General features: G+C 38.7%; 1 pseudogene; it reads right to left on the minus strand.

The window, feature by feature from the left end:
- Positions 1-3,385: 3,385 nt before the first annotated feature.
- LOC120240049 lies at positions 3,386-5,891 on the minus strand (annotated as a pseudogene).
- Positions 5,892-20,379: the final 14,488 nt, after the last annotated feature.

Raw genomic sequence — 20,379 nt, forward strand, 5'->3', positions numbered from 1 at the left:
AAAAGAATTTCAAATATCTGGGACATAATACACTCTTAATAAGTGGCATTCCAGGAAACCCACTTCACAATGAAACATGTGAGAGCAATGGAACATGTGAGTGAAGGTAATTCTAGGAAAGGGCATGAGATACAAGTGTGTCTGGAGTGTTTAAGAAGCTATAAGAAGGCTAAGGTGGCTGGGAAGGGTTGGGGTGGGAGGAGTGGTAGAAGATAGTAAAAGTTGTGGAGTTAGCTTGTAGCTCAAAAAAATCATGTTTCCCCTTAACATAGTGTGTGGAATTGTCCCTAGGAAGCTACTGTCTGGTCATGACAACATTTCCCAGTCCCACTTGCATCTAGATGTGGCCATGTGACTAGTTCTCCCCAATGGAATGTGTGCAGGAACTTATGTGTGTCACTGCTGGGTCAGGGTATTTAACAAGCAAACAAGGCTTCAGTCTCTTTTTTGCCTTCTACCAGCTCGAAGTAGAGGATTCTGAGGTTCTAAGAAATGGTGAAACAGAAGACAGAAGGAGCCTGGATCTCAGAATCAAGCATGTAGAAGAATGTCTCCGTAACAAAAATCAACTTGAGATGGGTTAAGAAGTTATAAATGTCATGACCTAAAGTTTAAATCTTCTAAAGATAATATTAATAAATACATTTCTAACCTCTGTGTAGGGACTTTGTAAACAAGGTACAGAAAGCACTATGCATAAAATAAAAGATTGAGGGACACCTGGATGGTTCAGTCGGTTGAGTATCTGACTCTTGATTTCCCCTCAGGTCATGATCCCAGGGTTGTGGGATCAAGCCCCTCATTGGGCTCTGTACTGAGCATGGAGCCTACTTGAGATTCTCCCTCTCCCTCTGTCCCTCCCCCCCACTCACTCTCTCTCTCTCTCAAAATAAATAAACTTTAAGTATAGATAGATAGATAGATAGATAGACAGACAGATAGATAGATAGATAGATAGATAGATATCCAAGGCCTTGCTTTAAGCACTTTATGTTTATTAACTCTGCCTAGAACTTGTCCCTGAACTCAATATTTATATATCTAACTCACTTCTTAACATCTCAGTTTGGAGGTCTAAAAGGCATTTCATATTCCAAATCAGAGTTCTGATTTGTTCCCATGATGCTGCCCCTTCCACACTCTTTCCCCATCTAAGTACATGGAAACCCCATTCTTTCAGCTCATGCGAAAACTTCACACTCATTCTTGATTTCTCTCCTCTCTCTCTCTCTTTCTCTCTCTCTCTCCCCACACACACATTAGAAAGTTCTCTTACTTCTGAAAAACAGTGATTAAAGCATAGCACGGTACTAACTTCTAATCCCTTTAAAACTGTCTGATTCAGAAAATTATAACAGGAAACTGAAAAAAGAACAAGTACTGAAAGTGTGAAACATTCTGGTTATATGAAATCCAGAAAATTACTAAACATTTCAAAAAATACTTTGGAACTTTATAAATTATCTCTACTTTTAGTGAATGTTGCTAGATAATGATATCCAATAGTGAAAAACTGGGAAATAAAAACAAATTCACATTGAATAAAACACAATGATATATACAATGAATGTAATAAATCCCTCATTTTAATATAAAAATATACCATTTTTATTAATAAATCAGCTCCTTTTGCTTGATATATACTTAATAATTTCTTTTGTTTTAGGTAAGCTCTATGCCCAGTGTGGGGCTTGAACTCGTGACCCCAAGATCAAGACTCGCATGCTCTATTGACTGAGCTAGCCAGGTACCCCTCAACAAATATTTTAAAACCAATTTGACAAGACACCAAATAATTTGCCCTTTTATTACTTCCTTGAATGTTGGCTCTGCCCTGGAGAAATGTAGGAACAACACGTGTATACCTTGTGAGTCTGTACCCTGAAAAAGCAATAGCAAAGTAAAGTGGAGGGAGGATATGATCACAACAGATCAGCCCAAGCATCGAGCCAAACCCTGCTTTGAAGGATGGGATGAGGTCATTGGTATATCTTGGATCATATATATAATGGATTTATATATGTGTGTGTGTGTGTGTGTGTGTGTGTGTATAGTATGTATATATTATATGTATGTTTTATCTATCATTGTATGTAGCAGAAAAAACAAACAAATAAAACCAACTTGTAGCAATCCAAATATCGAGTTGTAGGGGACAAGTCAAAGAAACTATAGTTTGTGCAAAAATTGAGATATTGCACATTTGTAAAACAAAAAAATGATAAAGAAGGAAAGACAAAAAAAGCAGATACGTTGTGTACTGATGTGGAAAAATATCCAAGATACACTGTTAATGTAAAAAGCAAATGCAAAACAGTGTGTATAATAGCTAAAATGTGGAAGCAACCCAAGTGTCTATCCATGAATGAATGGATAGGCAAAATATATATACAATGGAATATTTTTCAGCCTTAAAAAGGAAGGAAAAGAAGACACATGCTACAACATGGATAAACTTTGAGGATATTACACTAAATGAAATAAGCCTGTCACAAAAAGACAAATACTATATGATTCCACTTACTTGAGGTACCTAGACTAGTCAAAATCCTAGAGACTGAAAGTAGAATGGTGATTGCCAGGGGAAAGAATGAGTGAGAAGTCATTACTGAATAGATACAGAGTTTCCATTTTGCAAGATGAAAAGAGTTCCAGAGATGTATGGTAGTGATGGTTGCACATTATAAATATACTTAATACCACTGAACTGTATACTTAAACATTATTAATGCAGTAAATTTTATGTTATGTACCTTTATTTTATCACAAATTTTTAAATTGAGAAAAATCCTGCATTTGGAAAAATAATGGAATTTCAAGGTAACTCATCATTATTTAGTTGTTCTGAACTTACTTCCTGGACACTAGTTTTTAAAAATGAAAAGGTTAAAAAAAAAAAAGAAAAAGAAAAGGTTAGGGGTGCCTGGGTGGCTCAGTCAGTTGAGCATCCAGCTTCAGCTCAGGTCATGATCTTGCGGTTTGTGGGTTCCAGCCCCGCATCAGACTCTGTACTGACAGCTCGGAACCTGGAGCTTGCTTCAGATTCTGTGTCACCTGCTCACATTTATTTTTGAGAGAGAGAGAGAGACACAGTATGAGGGGCACAAAGAGTGGGAGACACAGAATCTGAAGCAGACCTCAGGCTCCGAGCTGTCACTAAAGAGCCTGATGCGGGGCTAGAACCCATGACCTGTGAGATCATGACCTGAGCCAAAGTCGGTTGCTTAACTGACTGAGCCACCCAGGTGCCCCATCAGAACATTTTTTTTAATGTAGAAAAAATAAACTCATGTATTGAAAGACAGCTTTTCTTTTCTTTTTGACAGTCGAGAAATACATGTTTATTCTGATACTTCTGACCAGTTGTACAACTAATCTAGGACATATTACCAAATAAATTTTACATTACTTCTTCAGGACTGGAGTTTTTTGATGGCTTCAAATTTGGGATCTTCAAATGTGAAGTTAGGGAACATATTCATGTCTGCTAGACCATACATTTGATTAAGTTTGAAAAACGATCTCTCCAGCTCTTGCTGGTACTCTGGGCCAGGGTCAACAGGTCCTCCAGCTGCCTGCGCTTAGTTCTGTATTCTCTAATCTTATTGATGAAGAGTTTCTGTACAGGATCAAGTTCCTTAATAAATGCCACTGCTACAATACCAATGTTCCTCTTCAAATGGACTGAGACTGCAGACCTAATGATGGAGGAAAACCTGAAGAGCCTCTGCTGTGAACAGGAAACTTCTTGGAGGCAGTTTGCAACCAGAAGGCTCCAGGTGAGATAGAAAACAGATAGCTTTTACTGGAACTGAAAATTCTGTCAATAACTGAAAATTACCCTACAAACACTTAGGCTAACATAGCACTTCCTAGTTCATGTGAAAAGGGTCAGTTTCCTGGTGTGTAAATTTTACCAGTGGGATTTTTGGTACAATAAATATTGGTATTATAATATATCCCTATAATAATATGGGTCTCTGAAATCAGACTCTCCAGGTTCAAATCTCAACTTTACCACCTATAAAAATCTGTAATTTTAGGTAAATTTCTTAACCCTCTATGCCTCAATTGCCTCATCTGTAAAATGGAGATATTACCTGGCTCACATGTTTGCTTCATGAATTAAATGAGATGAAACATGTAAGAAAAAGAAGGGTGTATATAATATGTTAGTGTCTGTGTAAAAAAGAGAGAAATCTTAAAAAACTATGTACTTTCTTTTTTTTAAATTTTTTAAAATGTTTTATTTATTTCTGAGAGAGAAAGACAGCGTGAGCAGAGGAGGGTCAGAGAGAGAGACACAGAATCTGAAACAGGCTCCAGGCTCTGAGCTGGCTGTCAGCACAGAGCCCAACGTGGGGCTCGAACCCATGAACTGCAAGATCATGACCTGAACCAAAGTCGGACGCTTAACCGACTGAGCCACCCAGGCGCCCCTGTACTTTCTTTATTGTACACACACATACTATTTTTGGAAAAATAAGACATTATTAAAGTTGATTGCTCCTAGGAAAGGATACTGAATGGCTGGGCTAATAAATAGATTGTAATGAAATCATCGTATTTTTGTTGTACTTTTTGAGTTTTGAACCATTTTAATATATTATCTCTTCAAAAATAAATAATATTAAAACTTTTTAAATGCCCTTCTCCAGTCCCCCCCACTCACACAAGATTAATCTGCCATCCATATAGCTCTGGTCATGCTAAACCATTAGTAGGATGCTAACTCTTTCTAGTGTGACTGTTAAGGCTCTCTTTGATCCAGGCTCAACTCATTCATCCTATTATTCCTCCAAGAATCTCCCTTCACACCATCTATATCTCTAGTCAAGCCTTACTGCTCACTATTTTCCAAGCAGCCATCCTGCTTGGGACCAAAGTGTACATTAACCATCCCCACCTCAGAATTTGTAAAGTCCAAAGTGAGCCACATGGTTATAGCTCCTGCCCTGCACCTCCTTTCCCACCTCATTTTCTCTGATTTTTTGTCAGCAAACATGTACAAAACCTCCTCCCTGACCCTGATAACAGCCCTAGCAGTTCAGGCTTTAGAATGGGGCTCTGATGCTCCAACTCAGACTTGTAATTCCAAAAGGAAGAGCTACGTGGGTCCAAAAATCCCTGAGCCAATGGGCTTTGTCCACTAAAAAACTCAGGAATCAGGAGCATCCCAACCTTCTCCTTCCAAGCTAGGCCTGTCCTGGGCCCAAAGGGAAAAGCATGTGGTGCGACACTGTGTTAGGCAAATATGAGGACCCTCTACAGGCCTGACATAGTAGATAGGCAAGGAGGTTGGGACAGCCTCCCTAACCTTCCCATCTATACATTCTTACCTTGGCTCCATGCAGAACCTCTGAAAAGAAGATAGGGCCAAGGCTAGATTCCAAGTTAATACCAGATTAATTATCGTCCTTCACTTGTTGACCCCATTCGGGGCTGAGCTTATGCCCCACCTCTTCTAAGGGTCCTCAACTGAGAACTCCCAGAGCCCTCTCCATCTCATCACACAGGGCCTTGATACTAGCTACTCAAGTTTCCTTCCCCCAAAGCAATCAATATTCGCAATGCTTTGTTTATCCTTCCAAAAATAGTCTATGGCCTGTACTAGCAGGGGCACTTCCTCCAGCAAGACCGGAATCAGCTTGACTCCACCCATGCAGAACCTGCCCACTCCCCAGCTCACAGCACAGTATTCAAGAAAGATCAGCTGATGAACCCACAGGTGCTCCAACTCTTACTCTCCAACGCTCAGTGAAGAGTTCACCATGTGCAAAATGAAATGAATCCCACTGATGATACAGAGAAACATAAGCTTTACAATATGGGCTTTCTTAAGACTAGAAACCCAAATTCAGCTAGATATAGACTAATACCCTCACAGCCATCTCGGGTAGCCAGCTCCTTCTGCAAACTGATCCACCTCTACAAAAGAAGTCACACAGGCTTCACTTTTTCATGCCCTACTGCCCCACCAGCCTCCGGTATCTCATTGAGAATGAGCATCAGGCTCCTTATGTCTCTCAATGACACAAACTCCCTGAATTGGTTGAAAATTAGAAATCATCCTTCAGGGGCACCTGGGTGGCTCAGTTGGTTAAGCGTCCAACTTCAGCTCAGGTCATGATCTTGTGGTTCATGGGTTCGAGCCCCGCATTGGACTCTGTGCTGACAGCCAGCTCAGAGCCTGGAGCCTGTTATCAGATTCTGTGTCTCCCTCTCTCTCTGACCCTCCCCTGCTCATACTGTCTCTATCTCTCTCTCAAAAATAAATTTAAAAAAATTAAAAAATAATAATAATAATGCTTCAGCTACCATAACGCATAGAGAGAAGCCCCAAAGAAGAGTCAGAATCAAGCAGCATCTGATGTCTTCTAGCATGGGGAAGTATGAAGTTGAGCAACAGGAAGAGCAAATTGCAGATAACATCCGCACATATTGCAACTTTCCCAGAATTCACTCGTGAGCACATGCATGTGCATGTCTGTGTACATGTCTGAGTTTATATGTGAGTGAACATTTGTGTAGAGGGTTGATCATGTATATATATGGATTTATGTATATTAGAGATATGTTTGTATATTTGCACATGTAAATAACTGTGTGTTGTGTGTTGTGTGTACCGGAGGAGGCTGAGGCAGGGCAGAGCGGCAAGACCAGATTAGTATAGGGATACCTTTGCCTCTTGACAAACTCAGGAGTGACTCACTGGTGGTCCACTCTTCCCCTCTATCCCTCTAGGTTAAGGACTCTTCTGAGAGTCTGGGTGGATGGGCTTATTTATGCTGTTGCCAGCCCTTTCCCTTAGACTGTGAACACAGTCGACTCACTATTCCCATCAACTTGAGGGCTAAGAACTTCCTGGGAAAGGCCAGATGGTCTAGTGAGGAAACTGAAAGGCCCTTGGACAAAATCCCAAAAGGAAGATATATTTAACTGTGGCTGAACTCTCAAAAATTTCTTTGGGGTGATGGAATTGTAATGTATCTTTAATGTGATGGAGATTACATAATTGTTTGTATTTGTCATATCTCACAAAACCACACACTAAATAGGGTGAATTTAACTATATGTAAATGATACCTTAATAAAAAATGGGAAAACATCTATAGAATTGATAATTGAATATTTTAGAATTTTTTTCCCAGCTGACTGTAACAAAACCATATGGTCATACTATCAGTTTTCCAAGTTATGTCGATCTGCTTTTAGTGTGACAGAAAAATCATAACAGAATTATTATAGAGAAAATTAATGATATTTAATTATTGAGACAATTAGATTTATAGTAATAATATTAACAGAATTAAAACAGCACATCAAGAATTAATGATACGGCCACTTGGGTGGCTCAGTCAGTTAGGCGTCCAGCTCTTGGTTTCTCCTCAGGTCATGATCTCATGGTTCAGTTCATGAGTTCAACCCAGTGTCAGGATCTGCACTACTAGAGCTCTTGTGAGCTCTCTCACTGCTCCTCGCCTGTCAAAATAAATAAATAAATAAACTAAAAAAGAATTAACTGTAGTCACAAAATGAACTGAATTTCCAAAGTTCAGAGCAATATGTCCTAGGCCATATTTGGAGAACGCTTTGTCTTTACTCATGAATAAGGAGATGCTCCACTTTTAAGAGTACAGTTTAATGTATTCTGTGGACAAAGAAGAGATATCATTGGGTCACTAGTAAGCGTGGAGCTTACAAAATAATTCTTAGCCACTGCTATTAAATGCAGTGTATTCACAATATCCAGTAATCTTTTGGCAAATGTTAATGAAATGGTTTGAGCTCTTTCTGAGTCTGGATAAAGGTTCACGAAATTTCAGGAGGAAGAAGAGAGGGAGGAGGAAGAAAGAAGCAGATGCCCACTTATCCACTCATGGGGATTGAGAAGGAGACAGACTCAGGAGCCACTTGTTTCTGACACCCAAGTCAGAATCCTAACTCTGCAGTTAACTCAGATGACGTGACCTCAGGCAGACCCTTTGCTCCCTCAAGTCTTTAGCTTACACACTTCTGTGAAGAGGGCCCTGGTCATGAGCAGGGTTTCCAATAACTGCATCTTTGAGAGTCTTTTTATTGCTTTCCCATCCCAGAGGCCTTACAATTAGAAACTTGTCTCTGAAATAAAGTGCATTTATAGTCAGTTTTCCCGTTTTTTATAAATAAAAGATACATTTATCTGATGTTAAGATCTTTTAACAAGATATGTGAATCCCAAAGAGTTAATATAATTCCAGCCAAAGGCCAAAAACTGGGGGGATTTAAAAACATTTTTTAATGTTTTTTTTAATTTATTTCTGAGAGAGAGAGAGAGACAGCATGAGCAGGAGAGGGTCAGAGAGAAAGGGAGACACAGAATCTGAAGCAGGCTCCAGGCTCTGAGCTAGCTGTCAGCACAGAGCCAGATGTGGGGCTCGAACCCATGAACCAAGAGATCATGACCTGAGCTGAAATTGGATGTTTAACTGACTGAGACACCCAGGCACCCTCGAGGGGAGGATATTTTTAATTTTATTTTTGCCTGTATAGGCTTGCTCTAGATAAAAAATGCTATTTCCATCCACAAGGCTTTGTGGTTGGAAGCCGCCACCATGACAATCTTGATGGGCTACCAAGGGGCGAAGCAATGTAAAAAGAGGAACTACTGGTCTTGATTCTCAACCAAATGCCTGTGAGGCTGGGATTCAGAGGTATGCCTGGGCCACCGTAGGCCTGCCACCTCGACCCCTGCCCATTGCCCACTGAGGCTGCCAAGCTCAGGTCCTGAGTTGTCAGCGTGTATGCCTCTGGTGCTCAGAGACCCTGAAGGTAACAGGCAGGGCTGCCACTCACATTTTTACAGATTGAGCATTGCCCAAGAGACACCGTTCATTGTAGTCACCATTAATTTATAAAGTTATGACAGTTTTCCAACAGATGGCAGTAAAGTATCTTAAGAAAGGGCACCTTTTTCTAGTTCACTCAAAATCCCAGAATGATCTACCAGTGGGGCTGCATTTTCTCTACATTACCCAAAGTGGTGCCAGTAAACAGCAGAACACAATAAGTATAACCAGGCTTCGCAAAACTAGAAAGTGGTTCACAGTCAACATCCATTGCTACCTCTTTTTGTTATGTCAGGGCCAGCTTCCTGGGTATTTCACCTATGCACAGAGCTCTGTATCCAGAAGAGCCATGAACTCGGTTTAATGCTCTGCTGTTGCTGTTTTAAAATTCTTAATAACTTTATCTCTGAATATCTATTTTGTAAGTGAAGTCTGATGGGACAAAGGAGCGTGCACATGAGCAGATGTTATATGAGCAATGTGCACATCTGCTCTTCCTTGCTGCCTCATTCCCATACAGCATTTGCAATATTCCATGAGCAGACAATTCCAGTGCACCTGTGATACCCGGGAGCTCAGCAAATAAAAGCATGAAAAGATGTTCAACATCATGAACCATCAGAGAAATGCAAATTAAGACCACAATGAGAGATCCTTACACACTCGAGTGGCTAAACAAAAAATAGTGACAACATCAAATGTTGACAACAGTATGGAGAAACTGTATCAGTCCTTCATACATTGCTGGTGGGAATGCTAAATGGTACAGCCATCTGGGAAAAAGGTTTGGCAGTTTTTTAAAAAAAACTAAACATGCAACTATTAGATGACCCAGTAAATGCATCCCTGGCCATTTGTCCTAGAGAAATGAAGACTAAGTTCACACAAAAACATGTATATGAATGTTTATAATAGCTTTATTCATGATAATCCCAAACTGGAAACAATCCAGATGTCCTTCAATGGGTGAATTGTTAAACTGTGGTGTACCCATACCATGGAATACTGCTCAGCAATAAAAATGAATGAACAATTGATTTCTTACAACAACCTGGATGAATCTTAAGAATTATACTGAATGAAAAAAGTAAATCATAATATATACTGTATGAATAGACATGGAGTAGAGATTAGTGGTTGCTAGCAGTTAAGGAAGGGGTAGATATAGGACAAAAATGGGTGTGGCTATAAAAGGGCCACATAAGGGATCCTGGTGGTAATGGAAATATTCTGTATGTTGATTACATCAATGTCATAGCCTGGTTGTGATCTTCTACCATAGTTTTGCAAGATACTGCCTTTGGAGGAAACTGGGTAAAATAAATGAAATTCTGTGGTGCCTGGATGGCTCAGTTGGTTAAGCGTCCAACTTCAGCTCAGATCATGATCTCACGGTCCAGTCCCTGAGTTTGAGCCCTGCGTTGGGCTCTGTGCTGACAGCCTGGAGCTTGGAGCCTGCTTCGGATTCTGCGTCTTCCTCCCTCTCTGCCCTTCCCCTGCTCATGCTCATGCGCTCTCTCTCTCTGTCTCTCTCTCTCTCTCAATAATTAACGTTAAAAAAATTTAAGAAAAAATTCTAAAATATTATATGTCTGAATCCATCTCCTATATTTAAAAAACACATCAAGAATAAGTAGAATTTATTTTCAGACTATAGGGATGATTCAACATCAGAAAAATTTATCAATGTAATTTACCATATTGAGGAGAAAAATCATATTATTTTTTGGTAGATGCAAGAAACCTTTGGATAAAGTTCAAGACCTATATATCATAAAAATTCCAATAAGTCAATAATAGAGAGTAATTTCTTTGTTTTTTAAATTTTTTTCCAATGTTTATTTTTGAGAGACAGTATTTGTGGGGGAGGGGCAGAGAGAAAGGGAGACAAAATCCAAAGCAGGCTCCAGCCTCTGAGCTGTCAGCACAGAGCCCAATGTGGAGCTAGAACTCACGAACCAGGAGATCATGACCTGAGCTTAACTGACTGAGCCACCCAGGCACCCTGAAAGTAATTTCTTTAACTTGAAAATTTGTTTACCAACATCCTACAGCAAATGTTTTCTTTCTTTTAAAAAAAAGATTTTATTTCTTAAAAATTTTTAAGTTTATTTATTTACTTAGCTATCACAAGCAGGGGAGGAGCAGAAAGGAGAGACAGAATCCCAAGCAGAATCTCCACCATCAGCACACCACACAATGTGGGGCTTGAACTCACTAACCATGAGATCATGACCTGAGCCAAGATCAAGAGTTGGACACTTAACTGAATTTGCCACCAATGTGCCCCTTGAAGATTTTATTTCTAAGTAATCTCTATATCCATTGTGGGGCCTGACCCCACAACCCCGAAATTAAGAGCCACATGCTCCACTGACAGAGCCAGCCAGGCACTCCCAGCAAATGCTTTTCAATGGGAAACTTTAGATGCATTTTCTTTAGGATGGGAAATAAATAACAATTCTGGGTACCATTGCTACAATTTGGCATGGTAGTGAATGTCTTGGCCAAGCGCTATAAGGAAAGAGAAATATTAGGTGTAAAGATTGGAAGGGAAAGATAAAACCTTTAGTATTTGAAATTGATGTAATCGTCTGCTTAAAAAAACAGAATAAACAAATTAAAACTAAATTGAGGCTTTAGCAGTGTTACTGGAAGAAATGGTAGACTTGTTAACAGGATCTACCATTTTAAAAGATAATTTGTCATCTGTATATTGTTTTTAGTGAAATGTTTGTTAATATCTTTTGCCCTTTTTTTAATTGGATTGTTGTTTTTTTACTGTTCAGTTTTGATAGTTCTTTATACATTTTAGATACCAGGCCTGTGTTGGATATGTAGTATGCAAATTTTTTCTCCCATTCTATAGCTTGCCTTGTCACCTTTTAACACGATCTTTTGCAAACATTTTCAATTTTTTAAAATTTTTTAAAATTTCATTTTGATTATTTTAAGTAATCTCTATATGGGGCTCAAACTTACAACCCTGAGATCAAGAGTCACATGCTTCACTGTCAGATCCAGCCAGGCACCCTGCAAACATTTTTAATTTTAAGGTATAATTTATTGATTCTTCCTTCTGGTGTTAAGTCTAAAACCTCTTTGCCTGCCCCTAGTTACCAAAGATTTTCTCTTATGTTTTTCTCTAAGAATTTTAGTTTTACATTTCACATTTAAGTTTATTGTTAATTTTGAGTTGATTTATGTATTGGGTTTGAGGTTTAGGTAAAAGTTTTTAGTTTCTGCTTTGTTTTTTGAGGTTTTAGTTTTTGTTTGTTTGTTTGTTTGTTTGCCTATGGATGTGCAATTGCTCCAGCACCATTTGTTTAAAAAGGCTACCTTTCTTCTATTGAATTACTTCTGCACCTTTGTCAAAAATTAGTTGAGCATATTTGCAGGGGTCTCTTTCTGTGTTCTCTCTTCTGCTTCATTGGTCTATATATCTATTCCTCTGCCAACACCACACTGTCTTGATTACTGCAGCTATGTAATAAGTCTTGAAATTGGGAAGAGTGATTCTTCCCAGTTTATTTTACTTTTTTGAGATAATTTTAGCTATTCCAATTCCTTTGTCTTTCCACATATTTTTTTATATATAATTTTTACTGCCTTTACCAAGGACATTCTTTTTTTTTTTTTTTAATGTTTATTTATTTTTGAGAGACAGAGAGACAGAGTGTGAGCAGGGGAGATGCAGAGAGAGAAGGAGACAAAGAATCGGAAGCAAGCTGCAGGCTCTGAGCTGTCAGCACAGAGCCCAATGTGGGACTCAAAGTCACGAACTCCAAGACCATGACCTGAGCTGAAGTCGGCCACTTAACCAATGAAGCCACCAGGCACCCCTCCATATATGTTTTAAAATAATATTGTCTAGGGGCTCCTGATGGCTCAGTTGGTTAAACACCCAAATCTTGGTTTTGGCTCAGGTCATGATCTCATGGTTTGAGCCCTGAGCTCTACATCGGGCTCCATGCTGATGATGCAGAGCCTGCTTGGGATTCTCTCTCACTCCCTTTCTCTCTGCCCCTCCCGTTTGTGTTTTCTCTCTAAATAAATAAATAAATAAACAAACAAACAAACTTAAAAATTTTTTAATAAAGTAATCTTATCTATATCTACAAAATATCTTGTTGGAATATTGATGAGAACTGCATTAAACCTATAGATCTATTTGGGGAGAATGGACATCTTTTTAATGTTGAATTTTCCAATCCATGAAGATGTTATGTCTCTCTTCCTTTGATTCTTTTCATTAGCACTATGTAGTTTTCAGCATACAAGTCCTGTATATATATATTTTATATTTACACCTAAAATCATTTTGTTTTGGGTGGCTAAACATGGTTTTATACTTTTAATTTCTATATCCATATGTTTATTGCTAGTATGTAGAAATAAAACATTGCTGAACTCACTTCTTAGTTCTAGAAGGGTTTTTTTTGTTGATTCCTTGGTATTTTCTATGTAAATAATCATGTCATATGCAAATAGGGATAGCTTTATTTTTTCCTTTCTAATATGTATGCCTTTGATCCATTTTCTTACCTTATTTTGCTAGCAAAAACTTCCAGCACTGTGTTGAATACAGTGGTGAGGGTGGACATCCTTGCCTTGTTCCTGATCCTAGGGGCAACATTAAGTTTTCTACCATTAAGTATACTATTAACCATAGTTTTTTAGTTAGCTGTTGCTTTTTATCAAGTCAAAAATTTCTTCTCCTGTTTTTTCTGAGAGTTTTTGTCAAGAGTGATTGCTGAATTTTGCATGATACTTTTTATGCATCAACTAACATAAATATGTGAATTTTCTTCTTTAGTCTGTAAATATGGGGGATTACATTGATTGGTTTTCAAATTTTAATTTTTTCTATTTTCTGTTGTATTTAAAACACTTAAATATGTTTAATCAATTTCACTTTAAATACTACTCTAGTTGTGTCCCACAAATTTTAACATGTAGGATATTCATTATCATTCAGTTTTAAATATTTTATAATATCCTTTATGGTTTCCTTTACTAGAAAGGATTTTAATCCTTAAATAGGATTTTAAGTCATCTTCTTTTATTAATTTCTAATTTCACTGCAGTATAGATCACAGAATAAAGATTGATATAACTGAGATTTATTTAGGCTTCTTCTGGTATTTTAAATATATATATTTTTATTATTGAAGTATAGTTGACATACAGTGTTATATTCATATCAGGTGTACAACATAGTTATTCAATAATTCTATATGTTATGCCGTCACCAATTTTTGTAAAGATTTGTGTGTGTTCAGAAAGAGTATTCTTCTTTGGGTGAATAATTCTATATGTATATCATACATATATATGCTTTTGTTTATTATTTTACTGTTGTATATTCCATGTCTGTTTATCTTTTGTCTGCTTACCAGTTTCTTGAAGGTGTGTTTTAAAATCTCCAACTGCAATTGATTTATCCATTTTCCCCCACAGTCTTATAGGTTACTGTGTTTTATGTTTTGAAGCTGTTTTTTAATGCATTTATGGTCATAATCATTGTATATTCCACTCTATTTTTTTCACTCTAATTTTCCTTTTTCCAGTAAATCATGTTTTTTATTATCTATGATAATTTTGTGTTTAAGTCCATTTTGTCAAATGTTAAGAATACTATTCTGGCTTTCTTCTTCTTTTTTTCTAAAGTTTATTTATTTATTTTTAGAGAGATAGCAATCAGGGGAGGAGCAGAATAAGAGGGAGAGAGAGAATCCCAAGCAGGCTCCACACTGTAAGCACAGGGCGTGACACAGGGCTCAATCTCACAAATGGTGAGATCATGACCTGAGCTAAAATCAAGAGTTGGAAGCTTAACCAACTCAGCCACCCAGAGACCTCTCCAGCTTTCTTTTGATTTAAAATTACCAGGTTTAGGGGTGCCTAGCTGGCTCAGTCAGTACAGTATGTGATTCTTGATATCTGGGTCATCAATTTAAACCTCACTTTAAGTGTAGAGATTACTTAAAAATAAAATCTTTAAGGGGCACCTGGGTGGCTTGGTCAGCTAAGCGTCTGACTCTTAATTTTGGCTCTGGTCATGATTTCATGATTGTGAGATTAAGCCTCATGTTGGGCTCCATGCTGAGCATGAAGCCTGCTTGGGATTCTCTCTCTCTCTCTCTCTCTCTCTCTCTGCCCCTCCCCTGTGCAACATGCTCTCTCTCTCTCTCTAAAAATAAATTATAAATAAGCATTTTAAAATATATTAAAAATTGCTTAAAAAATAAAATAAAATCTGGAAAAAATAAAGTCAAATAAATAAATAAATACATACATACATACATACATACATAAAAATTACCTGGTATAGTTTTCAGTCCTTTCATTTTCACTTTGTTTCTTTAAGTATGCATCTATTGTATTCTCTTTTTTTTTTAATGTTTATTTATTTATTTGGGGGGAGAGAGCGAGAGTGCACATGTGTGCAAGCAGGGCAGGGGCAGAGAGAGAGGGAGAGCGAGAATAACAAGCAGTTTCTGTGCTTTCAGCACATAAAGTGTGAGATCATGACCTGAGCCAAAATCAAGAGTTGGACATTTAATCGTCTGACCCATCCAGGGCCCCCTGTATTCTTTATTTTTTATTTCAGTGATTACTTATATCATACTTAATATATTTATACTTAGCTCTTTATGATTTCTTGCTCTTGCATCATATATTTTTAAGATTTTATTTTATTTATTTTGAGAGAGAGAGAGAGCATGCACAGTGGGGGAGGAGCAGAGAGAGAGAGAGAGAAACGTAAGCAGGATCTGCACTGTCAGCACAGGGTCGAACATGGGCTTAGATCCTAGGACAATGAGATCATGACCTGAGCAGAAATCAAGAGTCCAATGCTTGAACCAACTGAGCCATCCAAGTGCTTGTCTTGCATCATGTTAATAATATCTTTATTATTTGAATGTATTTATTGTTTATTTTCAAAACTATCTGATCCAATAATTCTGCTTTAAGTATTATATGTTATTCAATTTTCTTTCACAGTAATTGTTCTTAGGTGTCTAGTTATCTTGTTTTATGACTTCATGTTCTTCTGATATTAGTTACTCTCTGTTTATGTGTTGAGGAGGGGCTGAAGGCCAAGCCCCAATGCCTCTGTGAATTTAAAGACAGTGAATGGAATAAGCTCCAGGGTAGAATGCCTCAGACAGCAAGGTTCCTTTCACTGCCACTCTATTAGGTCACTCCTCTGGCCATGGATTTACCTCTAAACTCTTAGAAACCCCATAGTAAGAGATTTTGATATCCTTGATGGAGGAGCAGGGAGAGAGAAGTGATAGTCCCCAATTCTTCACCTCGACAGGACTTTTCCACTATCCAATTATTCTGGTGACACGGCAAGACTGAGCTATCATTTAATGCAGGAAAGGGAAAAATAGAACTTTAAAACTCCATTGTCTCATTACCCTCTAGACCTCCACCATGGCTATAGCTGCTAATTCTAGTGAACACATGCGTGCACACACACACAGAACTAAGTAAACCTTTCATTCTCCCCAGGGCTTTTGTGTGGTTTGTTGTTGACTTCTCAGAATTGTGCTTTTCTCTTGCTTCCATTGTTTCTCTAGGGGTGATTTTGGAGAGGAAGCCAACAGGCTATTCTAGTTCACCATTTTGAAAGGTAACTTGAGTTTTTAAGAGATTGTGCTGGCTGTTGTGTAAATACTGGAGTTTAGGAAAGCAAGCTTGGGACAAGGCAGACAAATTAGGATATTAGTAAGGTACTTCAGGTCAGGGGTAATGATGGACTTAGACTAACTAAGATAGCTAGCAATATTTATGGAAGAAGAAGTTAGAGTCAAGAGTTCTGGAGGTACAATTAAAAAGTCTTGCTGATGAACTAACTGTATTTGGGTGAAGAGAGAATAAAGAATGGCTACTGTTTGGCATAAAAAAACTGGATGTATGCATGAGCCATTTTTGGGATAAAGACTGACAGAGAGGCAAAATTTGGGGGCTTTCACTTTAAGGGTTCTGTATTGCATATTCTTATTGGATAAGATAGCAAAACCTCCAAATTGGGTGAGTTGCCAGGCAGGGTCTTCTGCCACTCTCCTCACCCTCAGAACCAGGTCTCTCTTTTGTCTCTGTCCCACACCAAGAAAGCATATAATATAAGGACTTCCTGATGGTTTCAGGGTTTCATTCCAGAGTCTCTGTCACTGTTAGGGGAAAGGACATGACATGGCATGTATGACCTCCAAGCTTTCTGCTCAATTACTGCAGCTCTTTTCAAATTTCCCATTTGTTGCTTTTGAATCCATTTTTCCCTCCTGTCAGCATTCTAATTGCTTTTTGCATTAGTTTGGTGAACTGTAATCAGGTACCTTGCACTCCCCTGGCTGAATGGTGGGCATGTGACCCCTGGAATGTGAATGCTGAGCAATTGAAAACAAGGTTAAGACAGTTGTAATTTATTCATTTCATCGGCAGAAGCAGACTTGCATCCTGCTATGAGGCCATTCTAGTGTTTCTGGGTTCCAGCTTCCAGAGATGCTGATAAAAATCCTTTTGCTCAAGCCAGAGTCAATTTTTGTTGCTTGCAATCAATGAAACCTAATAACCACTTTATGAAGTACCAGGACATGAATGCAGGGTGCCCCCAAATGCCCAGCTTCACCACAACAGTAACAACAGGTTAGTGTTGATCCCAATGCCCACCCTCCCACCCGCAAGTAGCCCTTTGTTTTTCCAGAACCTTCCCCATATATTCTAAGGCCTGCTAGGCTTCTGTTTTGTTTGTAACCAAGCCTTCCCACACATTCTTAGCCGAAGTAAATTGATGGCCAGGGTAGCATTCAGGCAGTATTTTGACCAAAAGGGAATGTGGTTATTTCTATTGCCCAGAACCTTACTCATTGGGCCTCTGAACGCAATTCCAGTTCAAGTCTGAACTGAGACCTCCTTCCCAACAAGGCTGGTTAGAATTATTATCTGAAGATGACCAGTGTCTCATCCTGCTTCTCCTCCACCCAAATTATAGCCCTAAGAAAGATGATCTCGGGTTTTTTGGCGGTCTTAGTTTCTACAGTTAACCCTTCACTCCTGTAAGGTTTGAACCCAGCTAGGGTTAATGTTCTAAGATGCATCCCCATAGCATGCTTATTACATGACTTGATGCAAAATCCCCCAAGCCTTACATATAGAGAATCTTCTTCCTTCCTACTTTTGCATAGCCAGAAGCTATATGTATAAATTGATGATTATCCACGTTACCAAATGCATTATATGCATTATATTCCATAGCCCTACAGTGACATGAGCATTTGCACCTTTGAGACCACATATAATTCTTGATGGTAAATTCTTTTTTTTTTTTATTTTTTTTTATTTCTAGGAGAGAGAGAGAGACAGCGTGAGCAGGGGAGGGTCAGAGAGAGAGGGAGATACAGACTCTGAAACTGGCTCCAGGCTCTGAGCTGGCAGTCAGCACAGAGCCTGACGTGGGGCTCGAACCCACGAACCGCGAGATCATGACCTAAGCGAAAGTCAGAAGCTTAACAGACTAAGCCACCCAGGCGCCCCCTTGATGGTAAATTCTAATGTTTTGTATCAATCACTACTCCTTCATCACTTCCAATGCCTCTACTTCTATAACATGTGGCATTTTCTAACCGTAAGTTTCAAGTTTCCTCTGCAATATCTATTGCTACTTCCTGTCTCTAGTTAAGAGTAGCTTGTAACCTTGAATTAGGGTTCTCTAGAGAAACAGAACCAAGAGGAGATATATATATAGATATGTAAAGAGATCTGTTAGAAGGTATTGGTTCATGTGATTATGGAGGCTGAGAGGGCCCACCATCTGCTGTCTGAAAGCTGGAGACCCAGGAAGGCCTGTGGCATAGCTGGAAGGTCTGAGTGTCATGATGTCAATTTCTAGTCCTGGTCTGAAGGCCTGAGAAACAGGAATGGCGGGGACAGATGATCAGTGTCTCAGCTCAACAGTCAGGCAGAATGAATTCAACCTGGCCCTCAGCCCTCAGTGACTTGGGGATGGCTATCTGCTTTACTCTGACCACCAATTCAAGTCTGAAAACATCCTCACAGATGTCTGTGAGGCATCCCATAGGCCAGGCAAACTGCCACATAAAATTAGCTATCACAAACCTTGACTGGTGTTCTAACAGTTCAAAAGCAAGTCCAACCGCTGACCTAGTTACCAGGAAATCCTGTCTCAAAGATGAAAGTAAGGTAGGGGTTTTAAACCCACACTCATGTCAGCCTTGGGCCTGTTAGTTTTCCAGGAAAGAACCTGTTTTCTCAAGAAATATCAGTTAATGCTGGACAAAATATCATCTTCCAGACTATAACTTAATGAAGAGAACTCCAGAAAGTTGAGAAAAATGTACAAACTTGAACCATATATTCCCTCAACTTCCATGTTGTTATGTTGATCTGAGTTTTTAAAACTCCCCTCAGACTTTGAGGTGGTACTCCAGAACTCTCATGGTTAATATACTGGGTCAATTCTACTCCCCAGCCCTCTTTTCCTAGCAGTTCAGTCATCATGACAAGAATGCCCATTTGGCACAGCTCCAAATGCTGGATGATACTGAACCTTAGATTTAGGAATTCAGTAAGTCCACCTTCTACTCTCAAAACACAGTCCCTGCTAATACATAGTGGTCATCATAAGACTTGATGTTATGGTTTCTGCTTTTCATACCAAATTATTTCCAGGACAAAAAGACTTTTTAGAAGAGTCCATTTAGCCCCCTATACAATTTCCATTTTACCCTATTTTGTGTGACTAGCAAAGTAAGCAAATGGAAATAGCCCATGTTTTGTTTTCTGAAATATTTCATTACAAATAAAATAATTTGTCTAAATGAGATAATATACATGAAAGCACATTATAAAACAAGCTATACTTAAATATTTTTATTTAGAAGGGCTTATTGGGGGCCTGAGTGGCTCAGTCACTTAAGCATCTAACTCTTGATTTGGGCTTAGGTCATGAACTCAGGGCTGTGGGATTGACCCTTTGGGCTCCACACTGACAGAGCCTGCTTGGGATTCTCTCTGCGCCTCCCCCATTCATGCTCTCTCTCTCCCTCTTAAAAAAAAGGGCATATTAATCTTTTTCATTAATCTCAGAGAATTCTATCATGTCTGAGCTATAAGGAACCTGGACTTTAGAAGTCACTTGTTCCAGATGAGAAAAATGAGGGCTAGAGTTTAAACAATCTCTTCGTAATGTCACCCAGCCTAGCACGTTATTCCCAGGTAAGGAAGAAAAAATGACAAATAATAAAATTGCACTAAGATTCATTTTCTAAACCTCCAAACTACAAGTGGTGAATGATCATTTACACATGAGGAAAGCTTCAGCCCTTTTGATTTATTCTAACCATTTAAAAAAGAATTTTTATAGAGAAATCATTATGTAAAGTAGAAACTTAGATGTTTACCTGTATTTACTTACCTCCACAATTTTATTTGTTATTTATTTTATTTATTTTGAGAGCAAGCGAGCGAGCGAGCAGTGTAAGTGGGGTAGGGCAAGATAGAGGGAGAATGAATTCCA

The sequence above is a fragment of the Hyaena hyaena genome, unplaced genomic scaffold (genome assembly GCF_003009895.1).
Source record: "Hyaena hyaena isolate Hyena2069 unplaced genomic scaffold, ASM300989v1 scaffold_245, whole genome shotgun sequence".
NCBI lineage: Eukaryota > Metazoa > Chordata > Mammalia > Carnivora > Hyaenidae > Hyaena > Hyaena hyaena.